The 19,346-nt window shown below is 37.5% G+C and overlaps 1 pseudogene; it reads right to left on the bottom strand.

The window, feature by feature from the left end:
* Positions 1-8,470: 8,470 nt before the first annotated feature.
* Positions 8,471-9,077, bottom strand: LOC102828365 (annotated as a pseudogene).
* Positions 9,078-19,346: the final 10,269 nt, after the last annotated feature.

Below are 19,346 nucleotides of genomic sequence, written 5' to 3'. Positions count from 1 at the left end.
CAATTACCTCATCTGTAAATGAATATAGTTTCCATCTCACAGGGTCATTTTGAAGAATAAGTTAATTAATAACTTAATTACTAATAATTGGTGGTGGTGGTGGTTAAGGGTCATCGAGTTGTTTCTGAGGAGTGTCTGGTGGGTTTGTTCTGCTGACCTTGTGCTTAGCAGTTCGGTGCTTATCATACAGCACCATACAGGACTCCACATACATACATGGTTAGGGTTCTATACATGTGGCTATGTTCTGTGGAGTTGGTTCCAGCTCACAGTGACCCTGTATAGGGTTTCTGAGGCTGTGAATCTTTACAGGAGAAGAAAGCCTCATCTTTCTCCTGCGGAACCGCTGGTAGTTTCACACTGCAGACAGTGCGATTAGCAGCTGACTCAACCACTAGGTCACTGTGTATTGGATTTATATATGACACATTCTCTGAAACATTTTATATAATTTACTTTTTATGTAACACACACACACACACACACACACACACACACACACACACACACCTATTAGTATATTATGCTAAGTTATAGTCAAAAGGAATCTACCATTCTACGCAATCAACAAGGACATTAAAAATGTTTTGTATTTTCCTAAAGGATAGAAAAAATATGCTATACTGATTCTTTTTTGTGGCACAGAAGTTGTTCACAAATGATATTCCTCAGTTATTATATAAAGAATGTGTTTTGGCATAGAAACAACATCATTTGGAGGGCTTTTTTGTTGATAATCTTAAACAAAAACTGTCAAACTCATTTCACTTTCACTTGAAATCCAGGCGGGGAATTTATTATTATTTTTTTTTTCTTCATCAAATGTGGGAAAAGATGCCAACTTTTGAATTAGGGAGTATTTTCAACTGTTTATGTTGGGAAAATATAAGAAAAAGAACATTTAAGAGAGTTTTTATCTACCAAACATTGTTTTAAAACCTTGGGAAAATACTCCTAAACTTTGATAATAAATAGCAGCCTGTTTTTTATGTTGACTTTTAACCATTGTCAAGCATCTATTTCATTGTTTCCCTCCACAACAGCTTTGTGAATTAATGTATATCTGAGATTATAATCTACAGGTTTGCAAATGAGAGAACTCTCAAGATTGTTTTTTGCAGGTTATGCAGTGGGAATGTAAGTAGATAAACTAGGACTGGTATTTTCTCATAAATAGCCCAGAGAATGTATCCCTACTATTGGTTTTGGACTTGACATTGTTATTAGATTTTAAGAGATGATAATTGTTAGTGATAGCTTCACTTCTGTAGTTTATTGCTTTCCATTATTCAGAATTTTATGTTTGTGAATAGCTTCTAACTTTCGCTTTTCCTGCTCCCTACTCTCTCTCTCCCAACTCCCCTTCTTATTTAAACACCTTCACTACATAAAACAGGGAAGTAAAACTAGTCAACTTATAATTTATTGGTAGCTCTACTAAAAATAGTTTAGCTTTAAAGAGTTCAGTGGTATTTTAGCAGTCCAGTGATCTCGTTACCACAAATGATTGGAAGCAGTCCTGATTATTTAAGAACTTACTGTGAGGCATCAGAGCTAGAATACTCAAGACGTATTTCACTGTAGTGTATGTGGCTATCTAATACCCAGGCTTAAAGCTGGAGAGATTTTTAGTTATGTTTACTTTCAGTGGTTCCAAATCCTAACTGATCATTCTCACTGAGGAAGCAATTAAGGATGGATTTCTCAGTCTCAACCTCTGGAGATCCTGAGGCATTAAATTTACACTATGTATTTTAAAGATTGTGATGCTTGCCCAGATTTGAGAACCATGGTTTAGCACCTATTAGTTGTTCCTTCTGTAGCAAAAAGCATGTGGGACTGTTGTTGTTTTTTTATCTAATTTTAGATTTTAAAGGCTATTTCATTAGCCTTTTCACCATCTGGATTTTTTTTTTTTTTTTAATTTTAGTTTTTAGAAAAATTAGGCACAAAATGCCTGGAGGTCCAAGAAGAACAGTGGATGGCTTACCCATGTTTTCCACGTGAATGATATACTTTTTGGGTTATTCGTGGCCAACTTTGAGTCTCAGGCTTCCTCCCCACCCCACACCCCTGCCACTTTTTCAAGAACCTAACATAGTCATTAATTTATTTATGCATTTATTAAGCAAATGAGTATCTGTTCTAAACTAGACATGCAGGATATGTAAGAAGATGTAGCTTGACTTTGCACAAATAGCTTACAACATAGTGTGAAAAAATATTCAGTGTATTGTGTGGTATGTGTGTCTATATAATACAAGAGATGTTTGTGGGAGTGCTTTAGGAGTAAGAAAAGAACCATCTTCATTATAAGTTAGGGAAGACATCACAAAGAGTTCAGCATTTTATTCTGATCCTTAGATATAATTTTACCAGAAAGGAGAGGCTTGGTACAGAGGTAAGTTCAGGGAACTACAAGAAATTTGGTGTGGTGGGAGTATATGGTATATTGTAAAAGTGGGAACCAATAATGAGGTTGAAATGTATGTTGAAACCTAAGTAGGTTGGTCTTTTCATACCTTAACTATAGAACTTAAAATTTGTCATCTTACCAAAAAAGCATTTGGGTGTTTAAACAATGTCATCTCATGTTATAGTAGCATTAAACAATTAAATCTGACATCCCAACAGTCATATTAACAGGCCAGTTGCAAGGGTTTTATAGTCCTTTCCAGCTACTTTTCATCTAAGGTCAGCTGTAAGGTTTTTAGTGTTTCTCTAGCAATTTTTCATCTTACAGCATATTTGAGCACTTGCTATGTGCAGTCTTCTGTTGAACACCCTGGAGGACATAAAAAATAAACACTTCTTAAATGTTCTCACAGAATTTTCAGTCTAGGTAATCAGATGGTATAAATACTTAAAGTAAGAAATACCACAAAGGAATTGATAATTGCTTAAGAGTTAATGAGTAAAATGAGTTCAAAGGACAGAGAGAACTAAAATCTTATCTCTGAAAAGGCCTCATGAATACAGAAGAGGGACATGAGCTCATTCTGAAGGATGGGTTGGATTAAAGTAGAAGAGTACTTTCCTAGGGGAAACGTGGGCAGTGTCGTACAGACATAGAAATAAAGGATAATGGGAAGAATGTGGAGGCAGAAAGTTGATGCGTTTCTTTGAGCCAGGGGTTCATATAGGAGAGCTCACCAGTGAGTATAGGCTCAAAATAAATATGGTTTCTAAATGAAATGAAACCTTTAGAATGCCTAATAAAAAAAAGACTGTTTCTGAAGTCACTTTTAATTCATTTTCAAGACTTAAAGTCAAATCTCAGCTGAACTTTGAAACATACCTCCTCAGGTTTGAGAACCAGGTTTACAATATATGAGTATTTCCTGGCTTTAAGATACTTTGAAATAATAAACTCATGGAAAGAGTTTTAGATAAAATTTTTATATTTGGTTAGGAGATTTTTCTTTAATCAAAAAAATGTCAGAGTAGCATATCCTTGAGTATTCAAAGACCATAATTGTCCTACTTTCATCTGCTGGTCGTCTATGTTTTTATGGAGGAAGTTACAGTGTCTTGTTTGCCCATATTGGGTGAACTTTAGGGATAATTTCTTCTTAGATCAAATCTTAGCTAAAACACTGACATATTATAAGTTATAAGAATGAATAACTTATAGGCCTGTGTAGGCCTACCATTACTCAAATATCAAAATTTAACTAAAAAAAAAAAAAAAGTTTTTCTCTAATGACTCAATGAGCCATTGCTACTTTATGTCATTTTAGTAAAGATTTCATCTTAAATTACTTTTTCAAATATTAAATTATTTCTGATGTTAAAAATTAATACTGCATAAAAATTGTAAGATTCAGAGAAATACTCATATGAGTAAGATTCTTGAAATAACATGATGTATTTTATTACAATATTCTATGAATTTTTACAAAGTTAAAAAAAAAAGTATATTTGACTATGTTAATGTTAACACATGTTTAACAGCTATCTAATATGGCCTGAAGTCTTGCCAGATGTGAAAATTTTAATTGATGCCATTTTTGTTCTGCTGTGCATAGGGTCACTATGAGTCAGAACCGACTCAATGACACCTAACAACAACAATATTGCATTAAGCAGTTTAACCAATTCACTACTGTTGGACGCTTATATTGTTTCCTACTTGTGTGTGTGTGTTGTATTCAAACTATAAAAAGCAGGTTTAAACCAAAGGTAGGGTATATGATATATGATCTACTTAGGCAATGTGCAAGCAGGAAATGCGTAACAGAAGGGTTGTTCTTCCCTCCTTGTTTGTTTGTACCAGAACCCTTTATTGTTTACATATATTTTTGCCTCTGTGCCATTTTCAGAAGCTTTATTTGTCTCACATACTTTTTTGGTTTGGATAATGCTTAAATATAAAATCCATCTGTGAAGCATATTGTATATTCACATTGGAGGCTGGAAACTCATTTTTAATTAAAACTTTACTCAGCACTCATGGTTCACTTTGTCCTGTTTTTATTATGAAACACTTCAGTCTTCTTGCTAAAACACATATGTCTTGTATACTTCAAGATGTTCCCTGTTGCTCATGCAGAACTAGGTTCTTTCTGCTGTCAGCTTACTGCCATATGTTCCGGCTGTTCATTTTGCTCTCATTTCTGGCATTTGTGTAGGCAACATCTTGTATGTAATGCAAGTTAGTTCTACTCCCTTCCCTTGTATAAAACTTGTTAGAAGGTAAAATAGAAAACTGGAAACACTGAATAATACTCTGGCATGTTATACATGATTATAAACCATGCAGCTTAAAATTCTTAATATTTGTAAGAAGTTAAAGTAATGAAGAGAAAATGTGTGAGGCCTGAAGTCTTGCCAGATGCAAATAACTATAATTGATGCCATTTTTGCTAATTGGCAAGATCACAAGATACACATTGCAATTAGTAATGATTATTAAACCAAATATGAAGGTTTTTGGGGAAAAGTAAGCATAAAAACCAGATGATTTTATTTTGGTCCATTTCAGAAACATGATCTCATTTGTAGAGTTGTCCGCACCTCCTAAGAGGGAAGTTGTATTATATTTCAAGTTTGGTTATTATTAGAGATGAAATAATTGAAAAAGAAGTGATGTTGAAGTTGAATCTGAATTGGAAAAGGTAGTAATATCTGATGACATGAGCAAGTTTGCTTTGCCCTTAAAAGCAAATTATCAGTCATGATATGCTTTCCCTTCTCCATAATACACATGTGCAAAGCAATGAAACCGACACTATTTGAACCCTAATGAGTAACTTCTGAGTATCTGAATGTTTCAAGTATTGGAGTTATATTTTAATATGTGTTCTTGTAACTGTTTGGCTGGTACACCATAATTATACCGATATTTTCCCACCTCTTTACACAGAAGATACTGAAGATGTTCTAATGGTTTCTTGATGATTCTGACTTACTAGTTTGCACACCAGTCCTTCACTGGCCAGCTGGGGCTATTGGAGTAGAATAGAATCATTTGCTTCTGCAATGTCTGCCTCCACGCTAATGTTTCCGTTGTGTTTTTAATACTTATGTTTCTTGGATGTTTGTCCTTCTCTTGTTGACAATTGACACATATCATTTCACAAATTATTTTTCTTCCTCAAATTTGCTACTTAGGATAAAGAGAAAGATTGAAGATCAGGTTACCTATTTGATATATTAAGAAAAAAAAGTATTGATGTTAAGTCATAAACTTCAACTATTATAAGTATGTTTTTTGTTTGCTTCTTGTTTCATCTGGATAAATGATATGTTGTTAGATATTATCAGGTCAGCTCCTTCTCATAATGACCCCGTCTGTATACAACAGAATGAAACATCACCCACTCCTGTACCATCCTCACAATTGTCACCTTTGAACCCATTGATGCTGCCATTGTGCCAATTCAGCTCATTGGCAGTCTTCCTCTTTTTTGCTGATTCTCCACTTTACCAAGCATAATGCCTCCTAGGGATTGGTCCTTCTTGATAATATGTCAGAAGTATGAGAGACAAAGTCTGGCCTTCCTTGCTTCTAAGGAGCATCTGGCTGCACTTCTTCCAACACAGATTTTTTTGTTCTTCTGGCAGTCCATGGTGTTTTAAATATTCTTCTTTAACATCATAACTCAAATGCATCAATTATTCTATGATCTTATCCATTATCTAACTTTCATATACATATGAGGCTATTGAAAATACCATGGCTTGGGTCAGGCACACCTTAATTCTCAAATTTATATCTTTGCTTTTGAACACTTTAAAGAGTTTTTTTGCAGCAGATTTGCCTTATGCAATACATCTTTTGATTTCTTGACTATTGCTTGCATAAGAATTTGTGGATCGAAGCAAAATGAAGTCTTTGACAACTTCAATCTTTTATCCATTTATCCTGATGTTATTTATTGGTCCATTTGTGAGGATTTTTGTTTTCTTTACATTGAGGTGCAACCCATATTGAAGGCTGCTGTCTTTGATCTTCATCAGTAAGTTTTTGAAGTACTCTTCACTTACAGCAAGCAAGGTTGTATCATCTGTATATCACAAGTTGTTAATGAGTCTTCCTCCAATCTGTTGCCACGTTTTTCTTTATGCAATAAGCTTCTCAAGATTATTTGATTAACATCCAGATGTAATATGTAATAAGTATGGTAAAAGAATACAATCTTGGCACACACCTTTCCTGATTTTAAACCAGTATCCCCTTGTTTCATAGAATGACTGCCTCTTGGTCTGTGTACAGGTTCTTTATAAATACATTCAAGTGTTCTGGAATACCCGTTCTTTGTAATGTTACCCGTAGCTTCTCATGATTCACACAGTTGAAACCTTTGCATAGTTGACAAAAAACAAGCAAGCATCCTTCCGCTATTCTTTGCTTTTAGCCAAGATCCATCTGATGTCAGCAATAATGTTCCTAGTTACACGTTCTTTTCTAAAATAAGCTTGCGTTTCTGGCAGTTCCCTGTCTATGTGTACGGTTACAGCCATTTTTGAATTATGTTCAGCAAAATTTTACTTGCATGTGATGTTAATGGTATTGTTTGATGATTTATGCATTCCATTAGATTACTTCTCTTTGGAATGGACATTAATATGGATATCTTCCAAATGGTTGTCCATGTAGCTGTCTTCCAAATTTCTAGGTATAGATGAATGAGTGCCTCCAGTGCAGAATCAGCTTGTTGAAAGATTTCAATTTGTATTCTTTCACTTCCTGGAACTTTGTTTTTTGCCAGTAACTTCAGTGCAGTTTGGACTTCTTTCTTCAGAGCCATTGGGTCTTCATATTGCTCTCTATTGAAACGGTTGAACTTGGAGCATTTTTTTTTTCAGTACAGTGACTCTGTATATATCTTCTGCAAAAATTATGGCACCAACCATTCCTCCCACAACTCATTCTACTTCTCAGTTGAGTTTGATAATCCTCTGCAATTACCACACAGGACTCAGACACCATACTCATAGTTGTGGGCTTAATAGGGAAGTTAGCAAGTTACTATTTGGGGTCAGAAATGCTTGTGGCACAGTTCCATTCAGCTACTAATATATGCCTAGAGAACACAATATTCCACCATAAGCCTCAGTCTAAAGGCACTCAGTTCTAGCTCTGTGGGTCAGCAAAGCTAGCTTCCCACTTTAGTGCCTGTGGACACTCCAGTCAACCAGCAAGCTTCTTGTCCACATCACTCTGCTTCACTTGCTTCATGGGCTGGGAAGCTCACTGCTCTGTCTTGTGCTCTGGTTCTTTTTTCTGCTGCCGCCGCTGCTGCTGTTACTATTACTGCTGCCGCTAAGGCTCTGTCACTCCTCCGGTGTTGCAGCTTCCTATCCCTGGGTTGAGGAGGTTCAAAGAGATCTTGTGGGTCCAAGGATGCTCTTCAACCCTGTCTCCTCCTTCTTTGATGGTAGAGAGATATCCTCTCCTGTTTCTGAGATGGCAGGTTTTAACCATTGTTAGAGTCACACGTTTTTACAATTACAATGAACTCTGCTAACACCCACAACTGAAACATGCCATCCTATCCATATCTTCTCCAACCTTTTTGTATCCAGCTCCAGCAAGACAGAAACATCGTTTGGTGGGAGTTACAGATTATGGCTAGAAAAGACATTCAATAAGTCACTACACCACGCCTTCCATCTTCTTTTGATGTTTTGTGGATCATTAAATATTGTGTCCATGGAAACCTTCAGTATTGCAAGTCAAGGCTTGAATTTTTTCCTTCAGTTCTTTCAGCTTGAGAAATACTGAGTATGTTCTTCCCTTTTGGTTTTCTAACTCCAGGTCTTTCTTTGCACATTTCATTAAGATACTTGACTTTGTCTAGTCTAGCTGTCCATTGAAATTTTCTTTTTTTTTTTTTTTCCAGTCTGTACTTTATTTAAATTAATAAAATGATACATATAGTTACAGGCAAGTGGCATTTCAATACATTTAACTGGGTTATATAAAAATGACACAGTCACAAACACCTAGATTCTGCACTACTATTCAGCATTCCAGTCTATGTATATAGTCAAAGTCTTCTGGAATTCCAGAATGTTTTTCAATTTTATTTTCTTCCATTCCAAATTTTCTTTTAGCCCAAGACTATTGTAAATATCAGTCCATCGGTTCTCAGCATCTTTGGCTACTATATTTGCTTGATGTATTTCTTCCACAACTTGTGGGTCACATTCTTTGTATTTTTCCACTTCTGCTTTTAACTGTTCCCGAAGTGAAGTAAACTCCTTTGCAAGCATGGTTAGTTCTTCTGTCTCATGTTGGCCAATTTTAGCTTTCTCAATGCTCTTCTGTAGTAGTGGCATGCTTTTGGTTTTCATCAAACAACTGAGATTCCAGCACCTCCAACTTACGCTTCCTTGCATGAAGAGCTTTACTAGCAAAAGCCCAATGATAATTAGATGTTCCAGTCCTCTCACAGGTAACCATACCCATCCACAAAGCTTTGAAGGACTTTTTTTACAGACATGGCAGTAATGCATTTTTCTTTGAGATCAGTCTTCTCCATGTCTTTTAGTTGAAATACATCTTTCGTCTCAAAAATATTTCCATCATGACAATTTTCTTCTGCACTCAGTCCTTTTTTCTTCAACATGGCACAGGAGGCAAGTCTTCTAGCAGCTGTGTGAGGCAGGGCTGAAATTTTATTTTCAACTGACTTCTTTCCTTTTTAAGAATAATCTTCTGACATCCATTTTGATATTACTTTCCTATCTTTTTTTTTTTTAATTTAAACTTTTTTTGTGTGAATTGAGTAAAGGTTTGCATACAGGATCATCAGTTTTACATTCAACAAACCATACCATTTGTTTCATCTCAATGATGACAATCCCTTTCATGCAACAACAATTATCTTACTCCTCCCTGTGGTGCCCCATTTACATCTTATTTTTCACAAATGGGCAAAACAAAAACATATGATGCACACATAACAAATATACATATATTCATTTAAATAGCACATTCTGCAAGCCAGCCTCCTGCGCTTAGGCACAAAGCCTTACTCAGTCCATGGGTTAGAGCCAAAAGCTGCTCTGTCTTTCCATGCCACCTCCTCTCCAGTTGCCACTTTTCCAGGCAGGGATCCCATGCTCCACTCATGCTCTTCTTTAATGATGGTCATGGGTTTGTCCATTCCTGAAATAAAAGAAAAACTACATGCTGGAAATGACAAAATGAAGAGGAATGGTGTTGTATTCATTGTTAAAAAGAACATATACAGATCAGTCATGAGGTACAATACTGCCTGTGATAGGATAATATCCATACACTTAATGGTGCTGTGAGTTAAAGCGCCAGACTGCCAAAGCCGTTTGAACTGCAGGATTGGTGGTTCAAGCTCACCAGCTGCTCCTTAGAAACACAGTACAGGGTCGCTATGGGTCAGAACCAACTTGACAGCACTTCACAACAACAACAGGGAAGCCCAGTTAATACCTCCATTATTCAAATTTATGCAACAAACACTAAAACCAGTGAGGATGAAATAGAAGAATTCTACCAACTTCTTCAATCTGAAATTGATCAAACATGCAATCAAACCATATTGCTCATTACTGGCGATTGGAATGCAAAGGTTGGGAGCAAAGAGGAAGGATCAGTAGTTGGAAAATATGGCCTTGGTGATAGAAATGATGTTGGAGATCGCATGATAGAATTCTGCAAAATAAAAGATTTGTTCATTTAAAATACCTTCTTTAGACAGCATAACAGATGACTATACACATGGACCTCACAGGATGGAATACATAGAAATCAAATTGATTACATCTGCATAAAAAGACAATGGAAAAGCTCCATATCATCAGTGAAAACAAGGCCAGGGCCAGACTGTGGAACAGACCATCAATTATTCATATGCAAATTCAAACTGAAACTGAAGAAAATGAAAACAAGTCCATGAGAGCCAAAATATGACCTTGAATATAGTCCACCTGAATTTAGAGATCATCTGAAGAACAGATTTGATACATTAAACACTAAAGACAAAAGACCAGAAGAGTTGTGGGATGACATCAAGAACATCATAGATGAAGAAAGCAAAAAAGTCATTAAGAAGACAAGAAAGAAGGAAAAGGAAAAATGGATGTCAGAAGAGGCCCTGAAACTTGCTCTCCAGCATAGAGATACTAAAGCAAATGGAATAAATGAGGAGGTCCAAGAGCTGAACAGAAAAGTTCAAAGATCAGCTCGAGAAGATAAAGCCAAATATTACAACAAAATGTGCAAAGATCTGAAGTCAGAAAACCGAAAAGGAAGAACACGGTTAGCATTTCTCAAGCTGGGGGAACTGAAGAAAAAATTCAAGCCTCAACTTTCATTATTGAAGGATTCTCTGGGCAAATTATTGAATGATGCAGAGGGCATCAAGAGAAGCTGGAAGGAATACACAGAGTCACTGTACCAAAAGGAAATGGTTAATGTTCAACCATTTCAAGAGGTAGCATATGATCAAGAGCCAATGATACTGAAGGAAGAAGTCCAAGGTGCATTGAAGGGATTGGCAAAGAACAAGGCACCAGGAATTGATGGAATACAAATTGAAATCTTTCAAGAAAGTGAGGCAGCACAGGAGGCACTCATTCATCTCTGCCAAGAAATTTGGAAGACAACTCTGTGGCCGACTGATTGGAAGAGATCCATATTTGTGCCCATTCCAAAGAGACGTGACCCAACGGAATGCAGAAATCATCGGACAATCTGATTGATATCCCATGACAGTAAAATTTTGCTAATGGTAATACAGAAAAGGCTGCAAACATACGTTGACAGAGAATTTCCAGAGGTTCAAGGGGGATTCAGAAGAGACCATGGAATGAGGGATATCATTGCTGATGTCCGATGGATCTTGGTTGAAAGCAGAGAATATCAGAAAGATGTTTACCTGTGCTTTATTGACTACACAAAGGCTTTTGATTGTGTGGATGATGACAAGCTATGGACAACATTGTGAAGTACGAGTATTCCAGAACACTTGATTGTGCTCATGAGAAATCTGTACCTGGACCAAGAGGCAGTTGTTTGAACAGAACATGGGAACACTGAATGTTTTAAAATTAAGAAAGGTGTGTGACAAGGATGTATTCTTTCACCATACTTACTCAACCCGTATGCTGAGCAAATAATCTGAGAAGTTGGGTTCTATGAAGAAAAATGTGGCATCAGGATTGGAGGAAGTCTCATTAACAACCTGCGATATGCAGATGATACAACCTTGCTTGCTGAAAGTGAAGAGGACTTAAAACATTTACTGATGAAGATCAAAGAGCACAACCTTTGGTAAGGATTACATCTCAATGTCAAGAAAACAAAATCCTCACCTCTGGACCAATAACAACATTCTTATCAATGGAAAAAAGATTGAAGTTGTCAAAGAACTTTATTCTTCTTGGATCAACTATCAACACTCACAGAAGCAGCAGTCAAGAAATCAAACGACGAATTGCATTAAGCAAATCTGCTGCACAAGACATTTTTTAAAGTGTTGAAGAGCAAAGATGTCAGCTTGAGGACTAAAGTGTGCCTGACCCAAGGCATGGTATTCTCAATAACCTAATGTGCATACAAAAGCTGGACAGTAAATAAGAAAGACCATAGAAGAATTAATGCATTTGAGTTATGGTGTTGGAGAAGAATATTGAAAGTGCCATGGGCTGCCGGAAGAACCAGTATGTCTGTTTTAGAAGAAGTCCGGTCAGAGTGTCCTTGGAGGCCAAGATGGCCAAACTTTGTCTGTCATGCTTCAGACATATTGTCAGGAGGGACCAGTCGCTGGAGAAGGATATCATGTTTGGTAAGGTGGAGGTCCAGAGAAATAGAGAAGACCCCCAACGAGATGGATTGGCCAAGTGACAACATCGATGGAATCAAGCATGGCTACAGTAGTAAAGTTGGCCCAGGATTGGGCAGTGTTTCGTTCTGCTGTGCATAAGGTCGCTATGAGTTGGTACCAATTCAATGGCACCTAACAACAACAACAAACTACCTCCTTTTAATTACCCATCTTCTACAATTTCAGTTTTGACAACAATCTTGCTAATAATTGAATCATAAAATCCTATCAGCATTGTCCCTCACCCCCTTTCATCAGACCCATCTGGATTATAGGAAAACTATTCAGTGGGGACTCTAATTTACCCACCTAATTTTGACACTAACCACACCCATGAAAGCTTGCAATCCATTCACTTCATGCCTGTATAGCCTGCAGTTTTGATATCCAATGTCTAAATTACTTGTCTTTTTAATGACATTTTGCTTTCTTCCTGTATGATGTTTTTGATGTCATCCCTCAACTCTTCTGGTCATTAGTCTAATTCATTAAATCTGTTCTTGACATGGTCTGTAAATTCAGGTTAATATATTCAATGTCATATTTTGGCTCTCATGGAGTTATTTTAATTTTCTTCAGCTTCAGCCAGAACTTGCATGTGAACAATTAATGGCCTGTTCCACACTCAGTCCCAGGCATTGTTTTGACTGATTATATTGATATACTGATTATATCTTCACACAGATGTAGTCAATTTGATTTCTCTGTAATCCATCTGATAAGGTCCATGTATATAATTGTTTTTATGTTGTTTGACTAGGGTATTTGCAATGAATAGGTCATTGGTCTTGTCAAATTTTCCAGCATCATTTCTCCACATCATTTTTCCAGCATCATTTCTATCACCAAGGTCATATTTTCCAACTGCTAACCCTTCCTCTTTGTTTCCAACCTTTGCATTCCAGTCGCCAGTAATTATCAATACATCTTGATTGCATGTTTGATCGGTTTCAGATTGAAGAAGTTGGTAGAATTCAATTTCATTATCACTAGCTTTAGTGTTTTGTGTGTAAATATGAGTAATAGTGATATTATCTGGTCTTCCAAGTAGGCATATGGATATTATCCTATCATAGACGGCATTGTATTTCAAGATAGATCTTGAAATGTTCTTTTTGATGATAAATGCTACACCATTCCTCTTGAATTTGTCATTAACAGCACAGTAAACCACATGATCGTCAGATTCTAAATAACTAACTAGTCCATTTCAGCTCATTAATGCCCAGGATATCAATTTTTGTGCATTCCATTTCATTTTTGACAGCTTCCAATTTTACCCAATTCATATTTTATGCATTCCATATTTCAATTATTAATGGATGTTTCAGCTGCTGCTACTCATTTTCAGCTGTGTCCTATCAGAAAATGAAGGTCTAGATAGCTTTACTTCATTTGTGTTATAATAGTCAACTGTACTTTGAGTAGGCAGTCCTTCCCCAGTCATATTTTGAGTGCCTTCCAACCTGAGGGACTCATCTTCCAGCACTATATGCAACAATATTCTGGTGCTGTTCGTAATGTTTTTATATTCTGGTACTATATCTGACAATGTTCTGTGGCGATTCATGTGGTTTTCAGTGACTAAACATTCAGAAGTAATCTACCTTTCTTTATTCCTAGTCTGTCTTAATCTGGAAGCTCTGCTGAAACCTGCCCACCATGGGAAACCCCGCTGGTATTTAAAATACTGGTGGCATACTATCTGTCATCACAGCAACACGCAAGCCACCACAGTGTGACAAACTGACAGACGAGTAGTGTGAATGAACTTGTTAGGTAGAGATAATGAAAAAGTAAAAAATATCAAAGAGATAAATGGCCAAGGAGACAAAAAAACTCCATCTAGTTTAATATTTATGCATAAATTTACTTTGCCTGACTTTCTAATTTCATGTTTCAATATTTTGTTATTATTAAACTTTATCCCTTGCCAGTAGTAAATGAGTAGTATAAATGTAGTATTTAGGCTACATTTATCTTCCTTTATATTTACTGTATTAATGATGTAATGTTCTAATGATTTACTGTATTATACACTTTTCATCCTTATATTGATTAGAATGCATACTTCTGACTACAGCATCTCACAATCTGTGATGTAAGATTCCCCCAGTACACACATTATAGTGCATTTTATTTAAGTCCATAGTGTGTTCTTCCTGGAACTGGTAGTTTTCTTCAATCACAACTCAAATGAAATAGCTTGAATGTAGCACTTTGTATGTTCTGTGCAGCCATTTGAAATAGACTAAGAAACTGTTTTTTCCTTTAGTATAACATGGCCTTTACTCAGTTTCCATACATACCATCTAAATTATCCTATCTACTCTCATAGTTGCTAAGAGCTTTTTTTTTTTTTTCTCCTTGAACTAAGGCATGTAGAAATACAAATTCAGTAGACAGCTTTAGTAATTTACAATCCTCCCATATGTTATGAATGAGGGTATTTGTTCATTAAAAAAAAAAATTGTTAAGCACTGTATGCTGCTAAAATTCTTCTAGGTGCTAAGGGAAGATGTTACAGAGATAAATGATACTACAGCCTGCTTTTGAAGAACTTAAGAGTCCTAAGAAGCCCTAAGGAAAAAGATATAAATAAGCATTATACACTTCAGCATGAAAGTACTGTAACACGTATAGACCATTTCAATTGTGAACTTTTGAGACTGATAGAAAAGTAAAATGGAGAGACATGGAAAGTATGGGAATGGAGGACATGGAGAAAACACGACTTACCTAAAAAAAAGAAAAAGAAAAACATCTCCTCAACTCTTTAGAATGCTGTTATTATCCTGCTTTGGAAAAATAGAAATGATCCTGGTACAAATTATTGTGTAGAGAAAGGTACTGTATCGTTAATTCTACTGGAGGAAGAAAAGGTCCAGGGAAAATTTTGTTGTTAGTTGCCATCAAACCAACTCTGACTCATGGCTACCTTATGTATAACAATGAAACACCTGGCCCCGTCCCATCTTCATGATCATTGGTATATTTGAGTCCATTGACTCGAACAGCTAAGTGTCAGTTTGTCTCATTGAGGCTTCCTCTTATTTTGCTGACCCTCTATCAAGCAATGTTACTTTGCAGCAGCTGATTATTTCTGATGATATGTTCAAAGTACACCAACTGAAGTCATTCCATCCCTGCTTCTAAGGAGTCTTCTGGTTGTATTGGTCTCAGGTTAGTCTTTTTGTATAAGTCCAATATTCTTTGCACTGGACAACACAATTCCAGTGCCTCAGTTTTTCTTCTGTCTTCCTTTTTCATTACCTGGCTTTCACACATATATGCAGCAATTTAAAAGGCCATGAGACTTGGGTAAGGTCCATCTATGTTAAACTGCCATAGAGACAATATCTGACCTTATCTGGCTTTTCAAGGGGGAAAGAGGCAGATCACCATTCCAAGGCCAGTTTCCATGAGGCAGAGGTCAGACATGCCTTCACCATTCAGCCTTCTTTCTTCTGACATCAGCCATTCCTCTCATGGCACACCACTTATCTGCTGAGTTCAATCATCTGATGCAATGGTCACATAGAACTCAGACAATCGTGGGGTTTATTAGGGAGTTTGTTGTTGTTAAATACCATCCAAGTTGGCTCTGACCCAATTTCACGACCCTGCAGAAGGTTTCTGAGGAGTTGGTGGTGTATTTGAAGCACTGACCTTGTGGTTAGCAGTCCAGTGCTTATCCTACAGCACCATAGCATGACTCCATTAGGGTGCAATTCAGGATTAGAAACAACTCAGATACAGAAGTGCTTCTGTGTCTTGGTTCTCTAGTGTTGTCATGACAGAAAGACCACAAACGGATGGCTTTAACTAACAGAAAATTATTTTCTCACAGTTTAAGAGGCCAGAAATCTAGATTCAAAGCTCCAGCTTTAGAGAAATGTCCCGTCTCCTTTCAGCATCTGGAAGCCCAGTATTCTTTGGAGATCCCCATGTGTCTTGGCACCTTTCCTTGAATCTAGGACCTTCACAGTCCAAAGGACACATTCCACTCCAAGCTCTTCTTTTTTGGTGGTGGTAGGTCTCTCCCTGTCTGCTCACTTCTCTCTCCTTTTATCTTTGCAAGATAAACTTTTCAATTGACTGGCTGCACAAAGCAGATCTCATCATGGAGATGACTGCATTATATTAGATCTCATCTACATCTTAAACTGCCAAACCACTGACAATCTTGGCCCAGTGAAGCTGACACAAAACCTCAACCAACATATCCAATCAGCAGTGTCTCTCCTTAGTCATACCACAGACATGCCTGTCTTCCATCTTTAGCCTCTCAGCCATGCTGCCCCTCGACCTCTGCCTCAGTCTGTGGGCCAGAAAGCATGCTGCTCTGTCTGTCTCTGCCTCTGCTGCCACCTCTGCCACGGCATCTCTACACAACGCTCTCACAGTCTGCTCATGGCTCTTCTTTCTTGATGGTCTTGAGATCCTCTGCACCTGCTTCTGAGATGGATTATTTTAAATCCACTGAATGGCAAATTTTGCCTAATCCCTGCGTAAAGGTCCATACACACTATTTACCTCATCCCACCCAATTATTTGGAGTCCTGGTGTAGTGCTGTAGGATAAGCACTGGGCTGAAAACTGCAAGGTTGGCAGTTCAAACCCATCAGGTGGTCTCAGAAACCCTATACAGGGTTGTTATAAGTCAAAACTGACTCGATGGCACTTAACAACAACAGTAACAACCCAATTATTTGGTGGCAGTTACAAAGACTATGGTTGTTGTTGTTAAGTGCCATCAAGTCAGTTCCAAGTCACAGTGATCCTATATAGGGTTTCTGAGGAGCAGCTGGTGGGCTTGAACCACAGACCTAGTGTTTCAAACCATCCTTGCAGTCCAGTGCATTAACCCACAGTGACACACCAGGACTCCAAGACTGTGGTTGTTATTGTTAAGTGCTGTTGAGTCAATTTCAACTCATAGTGACCCTGTATAGGGTTTCTGAGGAGCGGCTGGTGGGTTTTAGCCACCAACTTTGCGGCTCAAACTGATCTTGCTTTCCATTGTATTATCCTGGAAGTACCATACCAGTAAGGAGCTCTGGTAGCATAGTGGTTATGAGTCAGGCTGCCAACTGCAAGGTCAGCAGTTCAAAACTACCAGTGGTTCCATGGAAGAAAGATGAGGCATTCTGCTCCCGTAAAGATTTACAGATTCAGAAACCCTGTACAGGATCACTATGAGTCGGAACCGACTCCACGGTACTTAGCAACAAAAACAACACCATACCAGTACTCTAAGACTATGGTAGAAGGGGCCATAATTCATTGTACTACAAGGACCTGAAAAGATGCATTAAATTTCAGTAGGCAGGGATATGTAGATGCACAGTGTAGTCAAAGGGAACAGCTTCTACAAAGATAGAGAACATTGTGGTAATAAAGATGACATCATCTATCCTGCCACAATTAATTGTTTTAGCTCATGAGGTAAAGTATCACTGTGTAATAAGAGGCATAGTCTCTGGTCAAATCAGTCTGGTTTGAGTATCCTGACTTTAATACTGAAATGTTAGTATTTTATGTGACTTTGAAAAAGTTGCTGCATCATTTGAGTTCTCCATTTCCTTATCTGAAGAAGCAATGCCTCTCTGAGGGGCTGCTATGGTCTCCAACGGTGGGGCGCCATTCTGTGGTGTTATGGGACTGTTAATTGAAAGACTGGTGATTGAAACCTGCCAGCCAACCCTGGAAACCCTATACAGTGTTGCTATGAGTCAGAGCTGCCTTGACAGCACTTAAGAACAACAGCAACATTCACAATGTACTCAGTGGCCTTGCCTATTTCAGATAGTTTGGGAGAGTTAAACAATTCAATGCTTATAAAATAGGTCAGTAGTTGGCACATAGTAAATGCTCATTGCATGTTGTTAGCTGCTGCTGAATTGGCCCCCAGCTCATATGTCCCACGTGTACAATAGAACAAAATACTTACCAGTCAAGCACCATCCCTACTGTTGTTGTTTTGTGCCGTGGAGTCGGTTCCAACTCATAGCGACCCTGCACAGGGTTCCCAAGGCTGTTAATCTTTACGGGAGTAGGATGCCTCATCTTTCTCCCACGGAGAAGCTGGTAGTTTCGAACTGCTGACCTTGTGGTTCGCAGCCCGATAAGTTGCAAATTGGACCATTGTGCTCCATAAGGTTTACATGGAAACAGTCCAATGGACTAATGGACCACACAAAATTCAACCTTTTTGACCCTGAGACCAGAAGAACTAGATAGTGCCCAGCTCCCACTACCATCTGCTGTAAAGGGATTATATTAGAAGGTCCTGGATAGAGTGGGGAGAAAAATGTGGAACAAAACACAAAGTCATAAAAAAGACCTGTCTTACTGGTCATATAAGAGACTGGTGGAACCCTATCATCCCACGTTTAAGTCTGAAAATGAACTCATGCTCATGATTCAATTGTCATCCAAACAACAGACAAATCTAAAAGGGGAACAATAACACCAGGAAAGTATCACTCCGTAAAATAAGCAACATTTGGAATAAAAGGGGCAGCATTTGCCCAATGATAAAGTTCACAAGGGTTAGAAATTAAGAAGAACTAGAAATGGGAAAAATAGGGAGGAACATGGATAAGTAATGTTACGTTGTGGAGACTTCAATAAATGACATGAAACAAAATTTGTATTAATTGTTGAATAGAAAACTAATTTGTAAGCCTTTGCCAACTTCACAATAAAAAGTTTAAAACTTTAAAAAAAAGAGAAAGAGAAGCAACATCTGCTTTGAAATTGGGACAAGTAACCCTTGCCTCAAATCAAGAACAAGTAGGAACTTCATTGGGAACCTTATCCCAGCAACGGCATAGGGTGAATGGGGTAAGATTGCACAACAGGATTTTTAAAGTATAACCCTACTAGCCTCGAAGAATTAGCAGATGCACTGTTGTGATGGAAAATAAAAATTTCCTTGATGCAAGTTTCCTGATCTTTTTCTCACTATTCAGTTTTAATTTTCTTGAAACTTCTTCATTATGAGCCCCAGTGATCATTCTGTGTCCT

Source organism: Chrysochloris asiatica, unplaced genomic scaffold (genome assembly GCF_000296735.1).
Source record: "Chrysochloris asiatica unplaced genomic scaffold, ChrAsi1.0 scaffold00026, whole genome shotgun sequence".
Taxonomy (NCBI): domain Eukaryota; kingdom Metazoa; phylum Chordata; class Mammalia; order Afrosoricida; family Chrysochloridae; genus Chrysochloris; species Chrysochloris asiatica.
Note: the sequence above shows the minus strand (reverse complement) of the source record. Positions and strands in the feature narration are given on the sequence as shown.